The sequence below is a fragment of the Henckelia pumila genome, chromosome 3, assembly GCF_033568475.1.
Source record: "Henckelia pumila isolate YLH828 chromosome 3, ASM3356847v2, whole genome shotgun sequence".
In the NCBI taxonomy this organism is placed as follows: domain Eukaryota; kingdom Viridiplantae; phylum Streptophyta; class Magnoliopsida; order Lamiales; family Gesneriaceae; genus Henckelia; species Henckelia pumila.
The window spans coordinates 90848136-90870835 of NC_133122.1; the positions used below are offsets into that span (position 1 = coordinate 90848136).

Here is a 22700-nt window from a genome sequence, read left to right on the forward strand (position 1 = left end):
TGCTTCTTTGAGCTCCATGATATCACATTTGATCCTAGGCAAAAAATATAACCAGAGGTGCTTTTTCGGTCATCAATCGATCCTGCCCAATCACTATCTGTAAACCCGATAAGCTTGCAATTATTTTCCTTCTTGAACTCAATTCCATGATTCTTTGTGCCCTTGAGATATCTTAAGATTCTTTTTGCTGCTGCCAAATGAATCTTATTTGGTTCATTCAGAAATCTTGAAAGCAAGCTTACCGAATGCGTGATATCCGACCGTTTGTTGAGATAGATCAAGGAACCTATCAGTTTTCTGTAGAGAGTTGAATCAACTTTTTCACCATCATCATTGACCTGAAATTTTTGATTTTGTGTCATAGGAGTTGTGATAGGCTTGCATTGGCTCATGTTCAATTTTTTCAAAAGATCTTCAATGTATTTTCCTTGAGACAGAAAAATTCTTCCTGAACTTTGCTTGACTTGAATTCCAAGGAAGTATTTCATGAGTCCCAAGTCCGTCATCTCAAAATCTTTCATCATTTTATTTTTGAATTCTTCCACCATAACTTTATTGGTTCCAAAGTAGATGAGATCATCAACATAAAGGCATACCACCAAGAAATCTTCTTCAACAGTCTTCACATAGAGAGACGATTCACTTGTGCTACGATTGAAGCCATTTTGGATGAAATAACTATTTTGCTATTCCATGCTCGGGGTTCTTGCCTCAAACCATATAATGCTTTCTTGAGTCGAAACACCATGTTTTCTTTACCTTTGATCTCAAAACCTTCAGGTTGCTCGACGTACACCTCTTCCTGAATTTCTCCATTTAAGAATGCGGATTTTACATCAAGTTGGAAGACATTTACCTCCAGCTGCTTTGCCATAGCCAAAACAGTCCGGATTTTCTCCATTCTTGCAACCGGAGCAAATGTTTCTGTGAAATCAACTCCTGGTTGTTGAGAATATCCTTTTGCAACAAGCCGGGCCTTGTGTTTTTGAATCGATCCATCCTCATTGTATTTGATTTTAAAGACCCATTTTAGACCAATGGTCTTTTTTTCTCTAGGCAAGTCAACAAGCTCCCATGTTTGGTTTTTCTCAATTGTGGACAATTCATCTTCCATTGCTTTTGTCCAACAATTTTCTTTTGATGCTTCTTTAAAAGATTGGGGCTCACACGAGAACAATCCAAGTTCAAATGAATCATAGATGTCACTTAGCAATCTGGTCTTTCTTGGAGGACTTTCTGGATTAGATTCTTGATTTGTTTGAAATTCTGGAGTAGACTCTTGAGATGGATCATCTTGAGATGTTGTTGGATCATCAAACTGATTTGATCCAATGTTGATGATTTCTTTTCCTTTCCAATCCCATGTAACTTTCTCATCAAAGACAATATCTCGAGATACAATAATTTTGTTTGTTGCTGGATTTAGCAAACGGTATCCCTTGGATTCATCACTATAGCCAATGAACAAAAGTTTCTGGCCTTTCTCATCAAATTTCTCACAATATTGCGATGGTACAAGTGCATAAGCTATGCTGCCAAATATTTTGAAATGATCAACTCCTGGTTTTTTCTTGTACCAAGCTTCAAATGGGGTTTTATTTCTTACATCTTTGGTTGGCGATCGATTGAAAATATATATTGCTGTGTGAATAGCTTCAGCCCAATACAGATTCGAAACTCCCTTGCCTTTTAGCATTCTCCTTGCCATCTCGACAATTGTGCGATTCTTTCTCTCGGCCACTCCGTTTTGTTGAGGACATCGACTAACTGTCAACTGCCTTTTAATGCCATTAACTTTACAGTATTCCATGAAGGGATTGTAGAGAAACTCCCCTCCTCGATCAGTCCTCAAAATCTTTATGAGAAAACCACTTTGTCTTTCAACAAGAGCTTTAAATTGCAGAAAAATAGAGAATGCTTCAGACTTTTGATTGAGGAAGTAAATCCACATCATTCTTGTGAAATCATCCACAAAGATAATAAAATATCTCTTGTTTCCTGGAGTAGGAGTTTGCATCGGCCCGCAAATGTCTGAATGCACAAGTTCCAGAGGTTCTTTTGCTCGCCATGAAGCTTTTGGAAATGGAAGCTTATGCATCTTCCCATAACACAACCTTCACAGACGCTATCCATCATTTGAATATTAGGAAGTCCGATCACCATATTTTTCTCCTTAAGCAATTGAAGACCCCGTCGATTTAGATGACCATAACGCAAATGCCATAGATTAGATAAATCTGCATTCTCAACCTTTAGTGCACAGTCACTGTTTAGTGGCAGCATGACAGGAAAAGTTTTGTCCTTCATTTCTACATTTGCCACAACCGTATTTTTCTTTTTATCAAAAATTCTGCATCTTCCATTGTCAAAATGGACTAAAAAATTCTTTTGAATAATCTGTCCAATACTTAAGAGATTGTATGAAAGACTGGAACGAACAAAACATCGATAATGAGTTTTTTGTTACCTCCGGAAGTCTGGACAGCAATGGTTCCTTTTCCTTCAGCATTCCTGTAGGTTCCATCACCAAGAATGATGCTTGAGCTGATGTTTGGGTTGAGCTCCACAAATATATCTTTATTTCCCGTCATGTGATTGCTAGCACCACTATCCAAGTACCACTGATTTTTTGATTCTTTGACACCATTTTGAGAGTAAAACAGAACCTCATGACTCTCCTTCGAAAAATTTGCTGCATCATATTTTTTCTCCTTATTTTGAATCCAACAATCCCTTTGAGAATGATTAGGAATTTTGCATATCTTGCATTTAAAATAGCAATCCTTTGAATCATGATTTGGCTTTTTGCAAATAATGCAATATTGAGAGTTACCGCATTGTTGTGGTGCCTTGCTTTTCCAATTGTTTTGCTTCTCATTTTTCTTCCACTTGCTGAATTTTCCTTTCTTGTATTTCAAACCTCCATTATTAGAATCTCCATGATTTCTTGAATCTGCTTCTGATGCTTGCTTAGATTGGAAGGCTTGATCCATTGATGTAGTACTCGAACGGTTAATTCTTTGCTCGTGTGCGAGAAGTGAACCTGTCAATTCATACATGGTCATTTTCGACAAGTCCTTTGATTCTTCGATTGCAGCAGCGGCATGATCGAACTTGGGAGGAAGACTTCGAAGAACTTTTTCCACCACTCTTTTATCTTCAATCTTGTCTCCACTACTTTTTATTTGGTTAACAATATTTGAGACTCTTGAAGAAAAATCTTGCACCTTTTCTCATTCCTCCATTTTTAAATTATCAAAATCCTTCCACAAGGATTGGAGCTTCAAAGCCACTGTCTTCTCCGTACCTTGAAATTCTTGTTTCAATGTTTCCCAAGCTTCTTTAGCTTTATTGATACCAAAAATATGAGGAAAAATAGTTTTCCCTGCTCCTTGTTGAATATAACGTAGTGCCAAAGCGTCTCTCTTTTTATATTCCTTTTGAAATTTTGCGTATCCCGCTGCATCGTCTTTGCTTGGTTCTTCAAGTTCTTCATCATCTATAACAACCCAAAGATCCAAGGAGATGAAGAAAGTCTGCATTTGGCTGCTCCAAAATGCATAATGTTCTCCTTCAAAAATAGGAACTTTACTTGGAGAGTAAGCAAACAGAGTGGATGTCATTCTGGACTTGGAATTCTTATAACCTTGCTTTGATACCAAATTTGTTGGGTGCGGAAGCGTAAAAAATTTGAGAAAATATTTTATTGACAGAGTTTGAGAGTAGCTACAGCACACTCTTGAATTTCTTTTGTTACTTACTTTCAAGTACATGAAGAACCATTTTATAGTTAAACAAAGGCATTTAGAGTACTAGTAAACAATATTAAAATGATGGCCACTCCCGAGACCAACTTTTCATTCTTCAAGTCTTGACCATCCTTTTCAATGCAATTCTAGATAGTTACAGTCAAACTTTGATATCCCAATTGCAAATTAATTCCATTTATCAAGATCACCAATATGGAAAACTATGTCATGCATGCATGCATCTGCAGTGATTGGCATCAAATTAATTTCTTCACAATAGACAAAACATTCAAACAGTAGTAAGAATAACGTACGCTGGCCAAACCGCCCGTGAAAAGAGCAAAGGAGAAATAAGCCTGCTGATTGATCAGCTGGAACTTGAGAGTCGTCTTCCCCGTCTTGAATAACCGGAATCGGAGTAATTCGCATACTTGTACTACTTCCATGATCATCAACACAATACAGTTCATATATATATTATTGAAATTGTGAAGAAGGAATAAGAAATGAAGTGATGATTTCAATATTTGAACTAACTGAATTACCTTAATCGGGGCGGTGCATAGGCGGGGCACGTCCACCCTCGCGGGGCCGTGTATGTCTTCTTCACAAAGGGATTCATTGCCATATTAATATAACGTACTTAACAAAAATATTAATCTAACATATTTTCGATTGCACTTACAACTGCTAGAGGGGTACTTGGGATTAATATAAATCATGAATAGATAATATATGTTGTGTTTGTATCCAGAAGGTTGTGTACCTTCTTTGCAACCGATGAAGACATGTTAAATAGTTCCCCTATTCATACTATTCATTATGCAATTTTCTTACTTTTTCGGACTCGAATGTTTCATTGATATCAAGCGATTAGTTGTGCTTCTATCACTTTATCCAAAATCGTTGTATCTTGCGAAGGATTGTCATCCAAACTGTGAAGCACTCTGATACGGGCAGTTACATTTTGCAAAGAAAAAACTGAATTCTGGCCACGACTTTACCAATGCTATTCTGTTCCAAAATAAGATCACCACATACCACCAAAAAATAGGTGTATGGTTCTATCCCTAATCATGATATTCTTTATTAAATAAAAATAGACATATTCCACAAAACATTCGATTATAAACAACCAGCGAACGATTTTATTAGAAGTTTTACAAGTTTAATAATTAAACATGTCTTGCTTCAAGGGGGAAGGGGGGGCATTTTATTATATGTAATATTACAATGGAGACGTCTAATTTTGCAAAAGAAAATTTGACCAAACTCATGTCTCTAAACCGTTCTGCTTCAGGAAGTTAATGTGGTTTCCTCACATCCATCAGTCACACAAGCCAAGACATCTCTATAGTCTCTTGAGATAGTGAAAGAATCATACACCTTTTCGTCGCTGCTCTTCTTGTACTCAAAAAGAAGGGACGAATGGTTGAACGCAGTCAATTTCACGAATCCAAAGTCGTAATCCTTGAAAATACTCCACGTCGTGTTGATGGTCGTGAAATCCCATAAGTGGCTTCCTCCTCCACCTACAACGGCGTGGATGGTCCCATTCACCGTGCCAGAGTAATGTGATTTTTTTAAGTTCACGCATTGATTCTGCAACAGCAAAATGAAAAATATGCACAAGTTTAAATTCCAAATTTACATATGGTACATCTTAATTTATTAAATTTCACATGACTACAAATAGATGAGAATAAAAGGATTAACCTTATCATATTAACATGACCAAAAATCAAATTTTATCGTATGTATTAATGAACACAGGTTCTTCACGGACACCGTGCACGTTTTCTTCTCATTGTTTTTTTTCTCTTCTGGTGTAAAAACAGCAGCAACTCCTTTTTCTACTTGTTTCGGATTTACTCATCGTCTCCATACTCAGTGCACATACCTTGACACACAACTCAAGTTCAAGCTACTATGGAGTTCGAGCAATTCCGACGCAAACATGTACTCATGCGAGTATGCATCAAGTTTTCAAAACTCGAGTCATGTTTATGCATTTATATAGTATTTTTTTATCACATGTTTTGCAAATTAATCTTATCAAGATTTAAATCAGAGTGTAATGTTTTTCAAGAAATTTGAACCTTTTGGCTTCTTGTAAGAAACTCGATATACATGCGAATCAAGTACAAATAGTCACTTGACTCACCCCTTTAAAGACCTTTTTCAAATATACATTTTATTCAGTTGCATACCTGGTAAATAGGACAGATTCTCTCATAGTTATGCACATGGACAAAGAATGCAATGTCCACCTTATACTTCTGCCACAGTTTCTGCAAACTTTCCCTTCCCATAGGCTCTTCGAAAGAACCTTCATTAGCATACCAACTGTTAGAAGAGTAGCCAAGCACCCGATGAGCGGCGAAAATCAACCAAGGTTGTTTTTGCCTGTCTGCCGATGCCAGACATTTCTCGATGAATCTGTATTGTTCAGTTCCCTCCCGCCAATCGTGCTCTGAATCTGCTATACAGAAGTGAAACATGTCGTAATCGATTGCATACCTGTAAATAGAATGCCCATTATATTATCAGCACCACATAATAGTAGTATGTTTGGTTTCATTTTCCACATCCCATGTTAATTTAATTTACTTTCCAGAAACTTCTTGAACTCTTAAATTAAATTTTTACTCATAAAATAGTATCTTGTCACGTTTATAACATGACCAATTACACAAAGCTTTCAGATTTAAAATTAAAAGACATACTACTAGAAAACTACAAACATCACTAACTCAACATATAATTAGTATGACACGTGAAATAAAAACATCATATGCCACATGTTTCAAAACATTTATCATGAGCTAGAGAAGAACCAAACTAAGACGAAGAATTAACACGATTCTCGTGATCAAACTTACCAGAACTTTGCTCTATTTTCTGTCGGATAATAGTACATGGTCTCAGCAAGCACACCACATTCCCCTCCCGAATCTGGATTACTGAAGTACGATCATGTGTTTGGAAAATCGCGTTCATGATTCCCACTGTAATAAAATCAGAGCATCGGTTAAAATTCAGAAGGTATCATCTATGATAAAAGAATCATGAAAGGGAGGATTGAATCAAACCAACCTCGCAATCATATAAGGAACAGCGGCTTGTATCGGTCCAACTTGTGCAGTAAATTGATCCCATTGCGAGATATAACCGTTGGCGTATGGGAGATCACCAATATGGAAAACTATGTCATAGTTAGGAAGATCTTCAATCAGTCTATCAGTGGTATTAAGGGAGCCAATCAGCATATTCATTCGAACCGTCCCGCTCTGCCTGAAATTTATAGGATATATAATAAAGTTTATAAATCTCTTGTTATTACACATAATAAGAGCCAGGAGATGAATACATACGTACTATTACAAGATAAAATATGTACTCAAATTATATTTGTTTAAGGAAAGATTTTATCATGAGGAAAATATATAGTGGGCAAGGCAAAAAATAAGTAGATCGAATATCCCAAATGAACTTACTACGTCCCAATCCTTTCCATGAGCTAGCCGAGGGAAAACCGGCGCTTTCGGATTCAAAAATGATATCTAATTTGATACTGCCACCAATTTAGGCTGCAACAATTAAATAAGATGTTAGATTAATTTGATATATATCCATGCATGCATGCATCTGCAGTGATTGGCATCAAATTAATTTCTTTACAATAGACAAAACATTCAAACAGTAGTAAGAAGAACGTACGCTGGCCAAACCGCCCGTGAAAAGAGCAAAGGAGAAATAAGCCCGCTGATTGATCAGCTGGAACTTGAGAGTCGTCTTCCCCGTCTTCGAATAACCGGAATCGGAGTAATTCGCATACTTGTACTACTTCCATGATCATCAACACAGTACAGTACAGTTCATATATATGTTATTGAAATTATATGTGAAGAAGGAAGAAGAAATGACTAACTGAGGATTTCAATAATATTTGAATTAACTGAATTACCTTAATCGGGGCGGTGCATAGGCGGGGCACGTCCACCCTCGCGGGGCCGTGTATGTCTTCTTCACAAAGGGATTCACTGCCATATTAATATAATGTACTTAAAAACAATATTAATCTAACATATTTTCGATTAATTGCACTTATAACTGCTAGTGTGAGCGCCCCGTGCAAATTCCACACTTGGATTATAAATCATGAATAGAGATTATTAATTTATATATATGTGGGGATTTTAAGGTAAGCAAAACCAATATCTAAAAATCAGTTGATGACATATAAAGAAAAAAAAAAGATATATCGGTTAATATAATTGAAAGATAGAAATAATGTGTACTGAGTTTCGAATGCAAGTTATACATGACCAGAAACACTTGCTAATCTATCGGAACAATGGAAAAATGATGAAAATAGTACGATGTATATATACCACAATCGAAACAAAATTTGATAAAAATAAAAGGTCTATATTTGAAAAATAAAGCATGATTTGATTCGCTATGGTGGGGATAAAATTTAAAAACTATTGAATATTAGACAAACATTTTCGAAACAAAAACAAATCTAAAATTTGGTCAAATTCTGGATTTTGTAAAGAATATAGAAGATCAGACACTTATATGTAATATGAACTGGAATGTTTTTTGTCATCAAAGCGTACGTAGCTTGTGACTTGTTACCAAAAAGCACTGTACATAAATATATAGATGGTCTATCTAGGTAAATTTTTTTTTTATTTTTACCAAAAATGGGTCTCAAAATTATAGAAGGAAAAAATGTTTTTTTTTTCCTTGGGTCCGGCGGCCATTGTGAGCATATAGCCTCTAATAATAAGTACAAAATATTATATATATGTGTATATATATATATATATATATATATATATATATATATATATATATATTGGTTTTTTGAGTTGTCATGGGTAGCTTATGTTACTCTGGATAAGATAATTCCAGTATATACTTATTAAGGTCATGAATCATGATTGATATATTAGAATGAACTTAAGGGTAGAATGAAATCAACTTTGAAATGAAATAAGAATAAAAATAGAATAATAGGTCTATTTCATTCAAATGATTGATACAAAAAAAATGAAATAAGAATTAAATGAAATAATTTTTTAATTATCAAATAATTTCTTAACTAAAATTATAATGAAATTATTATTAATTATCAAATAAATTCTTAATAAAATTCAAAATAATAACGATTAAAAAATGTTATTATTATTACGAAATAATTAAATTTATAGATACTATTACTATATCTATTATTATACAATTACTGTTATCATAAAAATAATATAACTATTAATCTTAATTTTATTATTATTAGTATTTTTCAAAAAATAATTTTATTTCAATAAAATATTATAATAATTATTATTTAACAATAGTTTTATTTTATTATTTAATTTTGTATCATTGTTACATGATTATTAATTTTAATTATTAATATTATCATCATTATTCAATTATCATTATTTTTTTATATTTATAAATGATAGTGATTTGTGTGATAATATTATTATTTTCATGATTTTTATTTTTATTTATTATTATTAAATTATGGTTATGATTATGATTATGATGATGATGATTATTATTATTATTAAAATATAGATTTATATTGGTGAAGCTAATAAGGAAAAGATTTTAGAAACATGGAAGGAGTAGAAGTGGATGGAATGACTATTTTCATGAATATGGGAGTGATCATTCCCAAGGCAAACCAAGCATTGAGGTAAGGAATGAGATGAGAAAGTTCATATCATTTCTATCTTTAAACTATAGGCATCCCCAATGGGTGTTTTTTGAGCTATATATCGTAGGAGTAATGTGGCAAAATGGAAAGAGTGTTCTTTTATCTTTTATGTTTTTTAGACAAATTAATTTATTTGTTTTAAATTTGTTATATTTTTTTAAAATAAATAAATAAACGTATTTTATTTTTTAAAATAATTGTATTTTGTTGTTATCCAGTAATGACTTCAATGTTTGTATATCTTATTAATTATCTAATGATTCATTATGTAATCAAATTTTTAACTATTAATAATATTCATGTTTCATGATAAACTTAAATCTTTCCACCTAGTCATTTGCATTAATTAGAGGTGCTAAAACGGGCTAGCGGAGCGGGACGGTCCACAACTCATCGCAACCCATCATTGGGCGGGGCAGGGCGGGTGGGCCTATATTTTAGACGGGTTGAGAAATTAGGTGGTGAGACGGTCAACCCAGCGAGCCTATGTGTAATTTGGCGAGTTTTTTCGGGCCAACCTGCAACCCACCATTAGGCGGGACGGGACGGGACGGGACGGCCCATCTTTTAGGCAGGTTGAGAAAATATCAACTCAAACCGCCTATTTTGTATGGCAGGACTGCCAGGACATGTCAAACCGACAGACCTAGCCATTTTTACACCTCTAGTTTGCATGTAACCATTTGGAACAAGCCATTTTACTATCTCATATTTTTGAATGATAATTTAATGGAAAAAATATAATTTTCAATTTAAAAAAATTATATTTATTCATTTATGAAAAAAAAAGTAAAGCATATAAAAAAAATGTATCATACATAATTACGTATATAAATTTATGAGATGTAAAAATTGGGGACAAAAAAAAACTAATATTAATTGGGTCATTCACTAGTATGATGTCCTAAATTTGCTACTTCTATATATTAACTTAAAGGGTACAAAATATAATGTCAAAAATTCGGGGTGGTAATATATTGTGAGTAGGTATCTTGAGAGATTTTCTTTATCGGTGAGACGAGTTAACCCTGCTCATATTTACAACTCGTACACCGAAGCACTTGCATTGCATGTGTACAAAATATATTTTTATAAATTTAAATTTATTTATAAATTAGGATAGTGGGTAAATGGATAGTGGTAATTATAAATTAGGATAATGGGATAGTGGGAAGAGGAGGTTGGAAGTTTTTGGATGATAAATTACTTTTTTGCCTCTTAATTATTGAAGAGTAACACTCCTGTGAGACGGTATCATCCGTGAGATGGGTCAACCCTACCCATATTTATAATAATAAGTAATACTTTTGGCATAAAATGTAATATTTTTTAATGAATAACACATAAGAGACCCGTATAAAAAAATGACCATTGAGACCGTCTCATAAAAGTTTTTGTCTTTATTGAATATGTTGAAAGAATGATAAGGGTAAATTTGAAAATCTATTAAAATGATCAAAAATAGTTTCTCTAATGAGTTTAGCTAAAGATACTAAGGATAAAAAGTGATATTTTTGGTAACAAAATAAATTTTTTTTATGGGTGACGAAATAAGAAATACATTTCATACAATTGATCCGCGAAACCGTTTCATAGAATTTTTCAACTATAGTTTTACTCAATATTTTACATTTAGAGCTTACCTAAACTATTGAGTAAAATTTAACCAAAGAGAATAAAAAAGAAAGAAAAATAAATTGTGTATGAATATGATTACTTGAATTTGGCGGGAGAAAAGACTCCGATCCAATCATCCTCTGATGGTTCATATAAAGCCAAAAAAAAAGCCAAGACAAATGTATTTTTAAGGGTATAAATATAATATTATAATGGTGTCATCATTTGCATACCAAAACATTTTTTAAAAGGTAGAGAAGTATTATAATATAGTAAAGATATATGTGAGAATTTTAATTAAGGTAAGCAAAACCAATATCTAAAAATCAGTTGATGACATATAAAGCCAAAAAAAAAAAAGATATATATGTTAATTGAAAGATAGAAATAATGTGTACTGAGTTTCGAATACAAGTTACACATGACCAAAAACACCTGCTAATCGATCGGAACAATGGAAAAATGATGAAACTACAATCAAAACAAAATTTGATAGAAAATAAAAACTATATAATCGAAAAATAAAGCATGATTTGATTCGTTATGGTGGGGATAAAATTTAAAAACTATTGAATATTCGGCAAAAATTTTCGGAAAAAAAACAAATCTAAAATTTGGTCAAATTCTGGATTTTGTAAAGAATATAGAAGATCAGACACTATGTTAGCTTGTGACTTGTTACCAAAAAACACTGTACATAAATATATAGATGGTCTATCTAGATAGTAATAACACGTAAAAAAAAATATATAAATTTACCAAAAATGGGTCTCAAAATTATAGAAGAAATTTTTTTTTCCGGGTCCCGCAGCCATTGTGAGCATATAGGCCTCTCATGGATAAGATAATTGCAGTATACACTTGAGGATATGATTTGTATATTAGAACGAAATAAGATAGGAATGGAATCAACTTTGAAATGAAATAAAAATATGAATAGAATGATAGATCTATTTCATTCAGATGATTGGTACCAAAAAAATGAAACAGGAATGAAATGAAATAATTTTTTAATTATCAAATAATTTCTTAACTAAAATTAGAAATTATTATTAATTATCAACTAAATTCTTAATAAAATTCAAAATAATAACGATTAAAAAATGTTATTATTATTACTAAATAATTAAATTTATAGATATTAATACTATATTAATTATTATACAATTACTGCTATCATAAAAATAATATAACTATTAATATTAATTTTATTATTATTAGTATTTTTCAAAAAAATAATTTTATTTCAATAAATATTATAATAATTATTATTTAACAATAGTTTTATTTTATTATTTAATTTTGTATTATTGTTAGATGATTATTAATCTTAATTATTAATATTATCATCATTATTCAATTATCATTACATTTTTTATATTTATAAATGATAGTGATTTGTGTGATAATATTATTATTTTCATGATTTTTAATTTAATTTATTATTATTATTATTATTATTATTATTATTATTATTAAAATATAGATTTATATTAGCGAAGCTAATAAAGAAAAGATTTTATAAACATGGAAGGAGTAGCAGTGAGAACGGTGATTCCCATCCAAAATGAATGGAATTGAATGACTATTGCCATGAATATGGGAATGATTATTCCCAAGGTAAACCAAGCATTTTGATGTAAGGAATGAGTTGATAATGTTTCTATCTCATTCTCACCTACTAAGTATGTCTTTAGATGTCAAACTTTAATTTGATTATGTGGAGTTACATATTTTTGTAGATCTTTAAACTATAGGTATTCCCAATGGGTGTTTTTTGAGCTATATATCATAGAAGTAATGTGGCAAATTGGTAAGAGTGCTATTTTATCTTGGGTGATACTACATATACACGGAAGGTTACACGTTACACTTGACATTACATAAATATCCTTGTTGTATTTTGGAAAGAATTTTGTCAAATAAAGTGGAGGGATAATTTTGTAATTTCATGTAGAATGTGTAACCCAATGTGTAACCTTCTATGTACATGTAGCATTTCCCTTTTATCTTTTATGTTTTTCAGACAAATTAATTTATTTGTTTTAAATTTGTTCTCTTTTTTTTTTTAAATAAATAAATACACGTATTTTATTTTTCAAAATAATTGTATTTTGTTGTTATCTAGTAATGACTTCAATGTTTGTATATCTTATTATCTAATGAGTCATTATGTAATCAAATTTTAAGTATTAATAATATTCATGTTTAATGATAAACTTAAATCTTTCCACCTAGTTGTTTGCATCAGAAGTGTCAAAACGGGCTAGCGAAATGGGGCGGCTCATAACTCGTCGCAACCCACCATTAGGCAGGGCATGCGCAGGGCGGTCGGCCTACCTTTTAGGCGAATTGAGAAATTAAAACACCAACCCAACCCATCTATTTTAGGTGGCGGGAAAAGCCAACCCGGTGGGACTATGTGTAATTTGGTGGGTTTTGACGAACCAATATGCAACCCACCATTAGGTGGGTCAGGACGGGACGACCCATCTTTTAGACAGGTTAAGAAAATATCAACTCAAATCAACTATTTTGTATGGCAGAACATACCAAACCGACGGACCTAGTCATTTTGATACCTCTAATTTGCATGTAACCATTTGGAACAAGCCATTCTACTATCTCATATTTTCAACGATAATTTATTGGAAAAAGATATAATTTTCAATTAATAAAAATTATATTTATTCATTTATTAAAAAAAAGAAGAAGTAAAGCATATAAAAAAATATATCATACATAATTATGTATATAAATTTATGAGATGTAAAAATTGATAATGCAGAGTTGATTCTGACACGTATTAAATAATAGTTGAAATATTTGAATTACACATATGTTTCAATAAAAAAATTTATCTCGAGTTTTATTTATAGTGGAAAGTACAATAAGATTTCTTCAAAAAAAAAAAAGTACAATAAGATTTTTTATTTTTTGCGTTTTTGTGGTATACTTATGTGATGGAGTGGGGGCAAAAAAAAACTAATATTAATTGGTTCATCACCAGTATGAGTTCCTAAATTTGCTACTTCTATATATTAACTTAAAAGGTACAAAATATAATGTCAAAAATTCGGGGTGGTAATATATTATGAGTAGGTATCTTGTGAGATTTTATTTATTGATGAGATAAATTAACTCTGCTCATATTTACAACTCGTACATAGGAATGGCAACGGGGCGGGTTCGGGGTCGGGTTCGCCCCGAACCCTCCTCCCCATGGACCCGCCCTGCCCCGCGGACCCAGCAGATCCAATTCGGGTTAGATCCGTTGGACCCGTCAAATTAAATATAATTTAAAGTTTATTAAATAAAAAATTTAAATAAATTAAAAAATTAACAAATCATCATTAAATTTATTTTTCAAATTTATATTAATAATATTTAGGACAAAAAAATATTCTTACAAGTTAAAACATATCATTTTTTATTTAATTAATAATTAATATCAAAAGAAAAATCATAATAATATATTTTCATATTACAAAATATCATAATATATTAAAATTATTCAAATCCAAAAATATTATAAACTTAAATTATGAATAAAGTATTGATTATGTCATATAAATAATATAATTATATATTATTAATATATGTACATATATATTTTATATTTATATTGAATATATATATTTTTGGCGGGGCGGGTCCAGGGTTTGTGCCCGCTTGGCAGGGCCTAAACCCGTCCCGTCGGACCGGGTCCATTGTGGGATTGGGTTTAGACCCGACCCATTGTCATCCCTACTCGTACACGGAAACATGTGTTGCATGCGCACAAAATATATTTTTATAAATTTGAATTTATTTATAAATTAAGGTAGTGGGTAAAAGGATAGTATAAAAAGGATAATGAAATAATGGGGAGAGGAGATGAGAAGTTTTTGGATGATAAATTATTTTTTTGTCTCTTAGTTATTGAATGTGTTGAAAGAATGATAAGGGTAAATTTGGAAATCTATTAAAATGACCAAAATTTGTTTTTCTAATGGATTTAACTATTAAAATATAGTAAAGGATACTAAGGATAAGAAGTGATATTTTTGGTAAAAAAATAATATTTTTTTTATGAGCGACGAAATAAAAAATTCATTTTACACAATTCATCCGCGAGATCGTTTCTTTGAATTTTTCGTCTATAATTTTACACAATATTTTACATTTAGAGCTTAACTAAACTATTGAGTAAAATTTAACCAAAGAAAATAAAAATAAAAAAAGAAAAATAAATTGTGTATGATTACTTGAATTTGGCGGGAGAAAAGACTCCGATCCAATCATCCTCCGATGGTTCCGGATTCTCAAGTTGCACATCCACCCATTCGGTGTCTTCACCCTATTAGTGACAGTGTCCCAATATCAATTAAGCACCTCAACCAAGAAAATATTAATAATAACCAAGGATTATGAAATTCTCATCATGGAGATGTTATTGTAAGTTATAACCCACAAAATGTCATGGAATAAATAAATTAATCTTCTATTATTTGTGCCCGTAGTTTTGACCTAAAATTACATATTCTAAAAGTTTTTCACATAGTTTATTGAATTTTATCCGTTTTATTGCATCCAGACACAAAATGTGTGTTGACGTTTTCCAACTGAAATAAACTTTCAACAATTAAATTTCAATATTAACATGAGTAGGCCCCTCGTGAAAATACGTGGGACTCATTTAATTTAATTTAATTTAATATGATTATAAGATGATGAGATATAGTACTTCTCAAGAAGTAGCATACAATTTTTGTCTGAGCTGAGGTAAAGGTGCTACCAACCGAAATCCGAAAACCCGTACACGACTCAATCCATTAAAATGTATTATTTCTTATATTAAAAATATTATTTTTTACTATATGTATTAATCAGATCAAACCGTGAAAGACATCTCACATGATATTTATTCTTCGTATAATACCTCGGGAGTGAATCATCTACTGTGGCCCTTGCCACAATGTAGAGGATGATGTGGTGTAAAACTGACACATTTTTTTTCTTTTTTTATGTATTTTAAATTCTTTCTTTTATCTTCTTTGTCTTTTGTTTTTCTTTTTCACCTTTTTCATAGACTCTAATTTTTTTTATTTTTCTTTTATATTGTCAATTTTTATTGTATCATTTTTTTCATATAATTTATCATTCTATAATATATAATAATGCACCAACTAATTAAGGTAGTGTTTTTAAACTCTAAAAAAATGTGATAATGAATTTTTCCTCCACAAATTTGTTAATAAAAAAAAATTCATAATCACTTATTTTTAGAAGTCGTAAACACTACTTAAATATGTCAATATGAAAACAAAATTAAATAATTATATGTTTTACTCCAAAAATAAATAAGTTCGGTAACCAAACAATTAGAAAAAACTGAAATGTAAATGATCAAGAAATCGAACTTTTATATTCAAATCTTCTCATCCACTGTTTTAATTTTTTTGAAAAAATGAATAGAAGAAAAAAAAACGGAATAATCAAACATGTGAAAAATGAGCAATTGTGCCAAAAATTTTCAGTATAAAAGAAAATTTGAGAAGATAAAAAAGAAACTAATTTATATTTTTTATAAAAATTTAAAAATTATAATCTATAAAAAAAGTAAAAATAAAAAAGTAAAAAGGTCATAGAATGTAAAAAGTAAAAATAAAATATATAAAAAAACAAAAAAAAAAAATGTGTTGTGGTGTAAAGTACACCACAACATCCTCTACTATAGCAAGGGCCACATGAGTAGAGGATCCACTCCCTGCCTAATACCTAGGGATGGCAACGGGGCGGGTCTGGGGTGAGTTTGGCTAATCCCGGGACCCGCCCCGCCTCCCTTTGGACCCGCCCTGTCCCGCGAACCCGGCGGGTCCAATCCGGGTTAGACTCGTTGGACCCGTCATAAATTAAATAATTTTAAATTTATTAAAATAAAAAAATAAAAAGTTTAAAAATTAATAAATATCATTAAATTTAATTTCAAATATATATTTTTAATATTTAAGACAAAAAATAAATTATTCTCAAAAGTTTAAATTTATTAACTTGTAATTAATTAATATTTATTAGCTAAAAACATTATAATGATTTATTTTTATACTAAACATATTATAATTAAATAAATTCATTTCAATCCAATAATATTACACATTTAAATTATTGATAAAATATTAATTATTTAGTATAATAATATAATTATATATTATTAATATTACATATATATTTTATATTTATATATATACATGAATATTTTAAATTTATATATATATAATACTTTGACGGGACGGGTCCGAGGCGGGTTTGGCCAAACCCGAGACCCGCCCCAGACCCGCTTATGGACCCGCTGGGGCGGGTTTAGACCCACCCCATATTGCCATCCCTACTAATACCTCAGTTTGTTTTTTAAAAAAAAGGCATGTATTCCCATTTTTTTAAAAAAAGAAAAATATTTTTTATGTCTGTGAATCTTAAAGTGATAATTAACACTTGTTGGTTTATATTTTAAAGTTTCAGATATATACTTCTCGCTTATTTTAGTAAACAAGATATCGAGTGAAATAGCGCAATAAAATCACAATAATATGCCAAAAAGTTAGAAGCATTTTAAATTCGCAAACTCAAATCAAATGAAAGAGAAATTTTGTTCACTAGAAAATATTATTTTGTATCTCATAGCCAAATGGCACAACTGTTAGGATTAATTTAAGCTGCTACTGTTTCAACCAACATCATAATTAAACACATGAATTAATAAAATAATCAAAATTTACCACAATTTTAAAAATATCATAAAATAAATCATAATTGTAAGTATACTTGAAAAATAATATTTTAAAAGAACATTGTCCAAACAAATATTTTAACTTTTTTTAACTTATAAAAAACACTAAAATTATATTAAAGTACTTGTCTAAACAGACTTAAATAACCGACCATACCTGACTATATAAATAACCGGAAATATTATCCATCTAGAAGAAAGTTGTCAATTAATTAATTTAGTCGATGCTAGTTCTCATGTGCATCAATTAAATTTTTCCTTGAAGCATCCATTTTTATTTTTATTTTTATTTTATATTCTGAAAACAACTCAGCATATATCATAGAAATTAAAGTACTATTGTATGTTTCGTGATATATACTTCCAGATACTGACAAAGGAACCAAGATTTGACTCATAGTCATAGATAGCTGTCATTTCTCTATCTCAATGTGGAGGAAAATGCAAAAGATATAGCCAGGGTCGGTCCGTAGCACTACCTGAATGCAGATTTAAGGGAAATTTTTTAATGAACCCCATAAATATTGATAAATATCCGCCTCAAATACATCATTAGTTAGTACTTGTAGAGATATAATGAATATGAATTGAAGTTGGATTTTGCTAATTTATCCCAAATGATAAAATGTGCAAGAAAAAAATGGCCCATAATAACCAAACAATGACAAATTAAAAGATAAAAAAAGGTCTATGCCCATTACATGACACAAGGAGGGAAGAAATCCCTAAATTCCACTCGAAGATTTCTCAACAAACAGTGCATATAATATACCTCGAGTCCCAGAAGAAGTGGGGTGGCTTTAATGGAGACCGACTCTTTAAGAGCAAGAACAGCGTTATGAATGGCTATCTTAGACAGAGGCTGCTCCCCAGGCATTATCCCACCGGCCGCCAAGAAGCTCCATGATAGACTCAACATGACTGCTAATACCACAACTGCCAACTTCATCATCTTCACACACGCATTCAATCAAACACCTCACCTGCAAACTATAAGTACTCCAACCCAAGAGCCACCTTTTTTATATCATTTCAGCCTGAATAAAATAATATCATGTGGGTCCTTCCACTCCGTCGTCGGCATACGTAATATTAACGGTTTGCATGCAAAATAAAACGTGAAAACTGTGATCAAGAAACGTATGGCGAATATTCTTTCTCATCTATTCGATCTCAATATATAAGGGCATCTGTAAATATAAACCTCCCATTAAAAACCCCACCCCCATTGAAGGGTAATGATATTTTATAAATTTATGTTCTTTTGTTTCTATTAAAGCTCTTTCAATATATCCAAATATCCGTTGCTTTTAAAGTTTTTTAAGTTTTTTTTGTCAAATTATTTTTTTAATAAAATTAATGTTTTAAAATTTAAAATACAAAATAATATTAAATTAAAAATTTTAAATAATAATATATGTGATAGGGGAAATAAATGTAAATAAAATTACAAATAAATATATAAATTGATAGTGAGACACCCATAATAAAATTGTTGAAGAGGTGTATGATAATGGAAAGACTAGCTAGGTTCTAAAAAGATACTGAGATTTTTAACTTTTGATGTGGCAATAACGTGGCAGAGCATAAACCCCTTTTACAGGTATATGATTACGGATGCCCTAAATATAACAACAACAATAATAATATTTTATGTTGAAAACATTTATAAAATATCCAAATGTGTAGGATTTATTTTCAAAATATAACTAATTGATTTGTTACATAAATTAGGAAGATTTTGTAAGCATAAATACAAATATTTTCACATTCAAATTTAAAAATAAAAATCCATGCATGCATATGAAAGTTTCAAATTAAAACCTACTTCTTTGTATCTTTCTCATCAGCATGCACTCGTCTCCAGATGATTGTTGAGCTAGGAAGTAATTGCCTAATCCTTTCCCGTTCGTCTCGAACTCTCGATCTGTAAATGGATCCATCATTTGGATGATATCAAGATCAGTGTCTGATGGGAAAAATTTATGTGTATTAATTTCACTCTTATAGCTTTTTTCTCAACAATTATTAATTAATTGTACTGCTTTTTAGTCATCCAAAAAAAAAAAAAACAAAAACAAAAAATGGGTGCCAATGATTAATTAGAGATGGCCGGTGGGAAAGCAAAGTGACTTTCTTAGTATTACACGAAAATGAAAATAATAATGCAACGCGAATACAAACACAGAAAATTCACGGGGAAATAAAAAAACAAATCATGACTTTATGACACATAAAACGATAAAAGTCCGACAATGAACAAAATAATTATCTTTCAAATACCGAAATGAATACGAATATACGATTGTTCTACTTTTTATCAATAAATTACTTTAATTAAAGAACAAACAGAAATTGAATAGGAGAGAAGGGAAATAACTGGAATAAAGACTTCTAGCTTTATAGAGTTTCTTTAGAATAAAGGCATGTCTACCATTAACCTTTTGTAAAATTTGTATGATTCACCCTTCTAAGAGAGTGTTTGCAATCACTAAAAAAAAGTGATTGTTAGCTTTTGGCTTAAAAAAATCATTTTTGTGTATTTCTTAAACCTAGATATGTGTTAGCTTATGCTTAATTAACTTAATTGAAATCCAAAAGCTAGTCATGTGATGATTATGATTCTCCAAAAGTGATTCTACCAACTACCAACTTTTGATTTTTCTTAACTTTTTTATAATCTAGAAATTAATCACTTCTACAAAAGCACAATCTATTGCAAACACTCCCTAATTATGATTTGGTGTACACGTGCGTTTCTTGCGTTTGGGTATGCATTTTCCCGAGAGAAAATTAAAAATTTTAATCCTCTAAGTTGGTTTTTTTTTTTTGTTTTTGTTTTAATCATATAACTTTTTAAAGTTTGGTCTTAGTCCAGTAACTTGAATTTTTTTTTGAGCTTTTGGTCCTTTTTCAATAGGAAGTCACTAAATAAATCAAATATTACTTATTTTTTCTTTTGACAAAAATTAACCATATGCTACACAAATTAAAATCCATTACTCAAAATTAAAGAGAGAAAAAAGAAAACGACGTCCAATATTCACAAATCGGGAGAAAAAAACGTGTCATTTTATTTTATTTTATTTTGATATATATATTTTAATATATGTAATATAAGTTTAATTCGAACTACACGAGCCCTATAGGAGAACGGTGACGTCAAATAATTAATATTCGATTAATTTAGTGACTTTCAATAAAAAAATGACCAAAATAAAAAAAATCCAAGTTATGGAGTAAGACCAAACTTTGAAATTAAAATGTATAGGATTAAAATAAATAAATAAAAACAAACCAATTTACAAAAATAAAATGTTAATTTTCTTTTTCCTTGACAATATAAATTAAAGCATGTGGTATAAAAATTCCTCTATATTATAAAAATTTTTAGATTTGTTAAAATACAACAGTTATGTCATATTACAACCATTTTTCCTCAAAAATATCCAATTATAAAAATATTAGTAAACTTGTTTCACTTTATTATTATTTTCATATTATTATTTTTTATTTTTAATATGATTTTTATTAATTAATTTGTATTGCTAAAAATATTATTAATTTAATTTGAAATCAACTTTTTTATTTCAAAAAGGAAAAAATATCTAAAAAAATTAATTATCAAATGGATGATGTAATTCTTTCAAATAAATATCTAAAAAATATTAATTATCATGTCGATAGTAATCCTCTCGTTCTACATTTTTATGATATTTTAAAATTTAAAATATAATCTTACATTAAACTCAATGGTAAATATATGTAGAAAAAAAAGAAAGATACTCATCAAATATAATGATACTTTTTAACATCATTTTTACTCTAAACAAGGCAAATTTTTAGTAAATGACAACTAATTTGACCATTTTTTGTTTTTGGGACAAATTTGAAATTTTTATAAAAGGTTAATTAAGGGTGTATATGCAAGAAAAAAATATGTATTTTCAATATTTCACATGGACGTTTGATGTTAAAAAAACTCGATTTACTTTTAACCAAAAAACATGTCAAGCAAGAACCCAACTTTTCCCTTGAAGTGATTTGGCCGTGGATGAGATTATTTGATTTAGAAGTGTTAGAACCTAATAATAGGGGAGGGGGGATTTAGGTTTTATTAACAACTTAGCAATTTAAAGTGCAATTATGCAAATACGCAAGCGAAAGATTGTAAAGCAATCAAAATAAATGCGATAAATAAATGAGGTAAGTAAATCAAGCGGTAAAGAGATAAGAGTTGTTTGTGGAAGTTCGACGATAGATCGTCTACATATTTTCTTCTTGTTTAACTTCGATTAACTAATGATCCACTAAAACTGCAACGTCTTGGACTTGATGGCTCCAAGAATAGCCGTACAACAACACTATCACCGCGCCGATAAATTTACAACTTGATACACTTGGCCTTAAGGGCTCCAAAGATAGCCTCAACAATAGCACAACAAACTCAACTTCACACTCGAGTATTTACAACGATAGCACAATCAACTCACAAACGATTTTTACAAACAAATCTCAATTTTTAAACGAATATATTGAATAACTCTTGATAGCACACTTTGAATGAGAGAGGATTGCTTGGAGTGAATTGGAATGCTTGGAATGGTCTCGGAATGCCTCTATTTATAGTTGCAAATTCGACATGGATCAGAACTTCCGTTCCTTGCATCGGAGCTTCCAAAATTTGAATTCTGAGATCACGCGGGTTTGTTGGATCGGAACTTCCGTTCCCGAAATCGAAGCCTCCGATCGGCGCAATAAATGTGTTGTCGGGCAAAGTCTTCCAAACAAGATCCTGTCACGGCCGTCGGCGATCGGAACTTCTGATCTG

The 22700-nt window shown here is 30.7% G+C and overlaps 1 pseudogene; it reads right to left on the reverse strand.

The window, feature by feature from the left end:
- Positions 1-5045: 5045 nt before the first annotated feature.
- On the reverse strand, positions 5046-19120 carry LOC140889204 (nucleotide pyrophosphatase/phosphodiesterase-like; annotated as a pseudogene).
- Positions 19121-22700: the final 3580 nt, after the last annotated feature.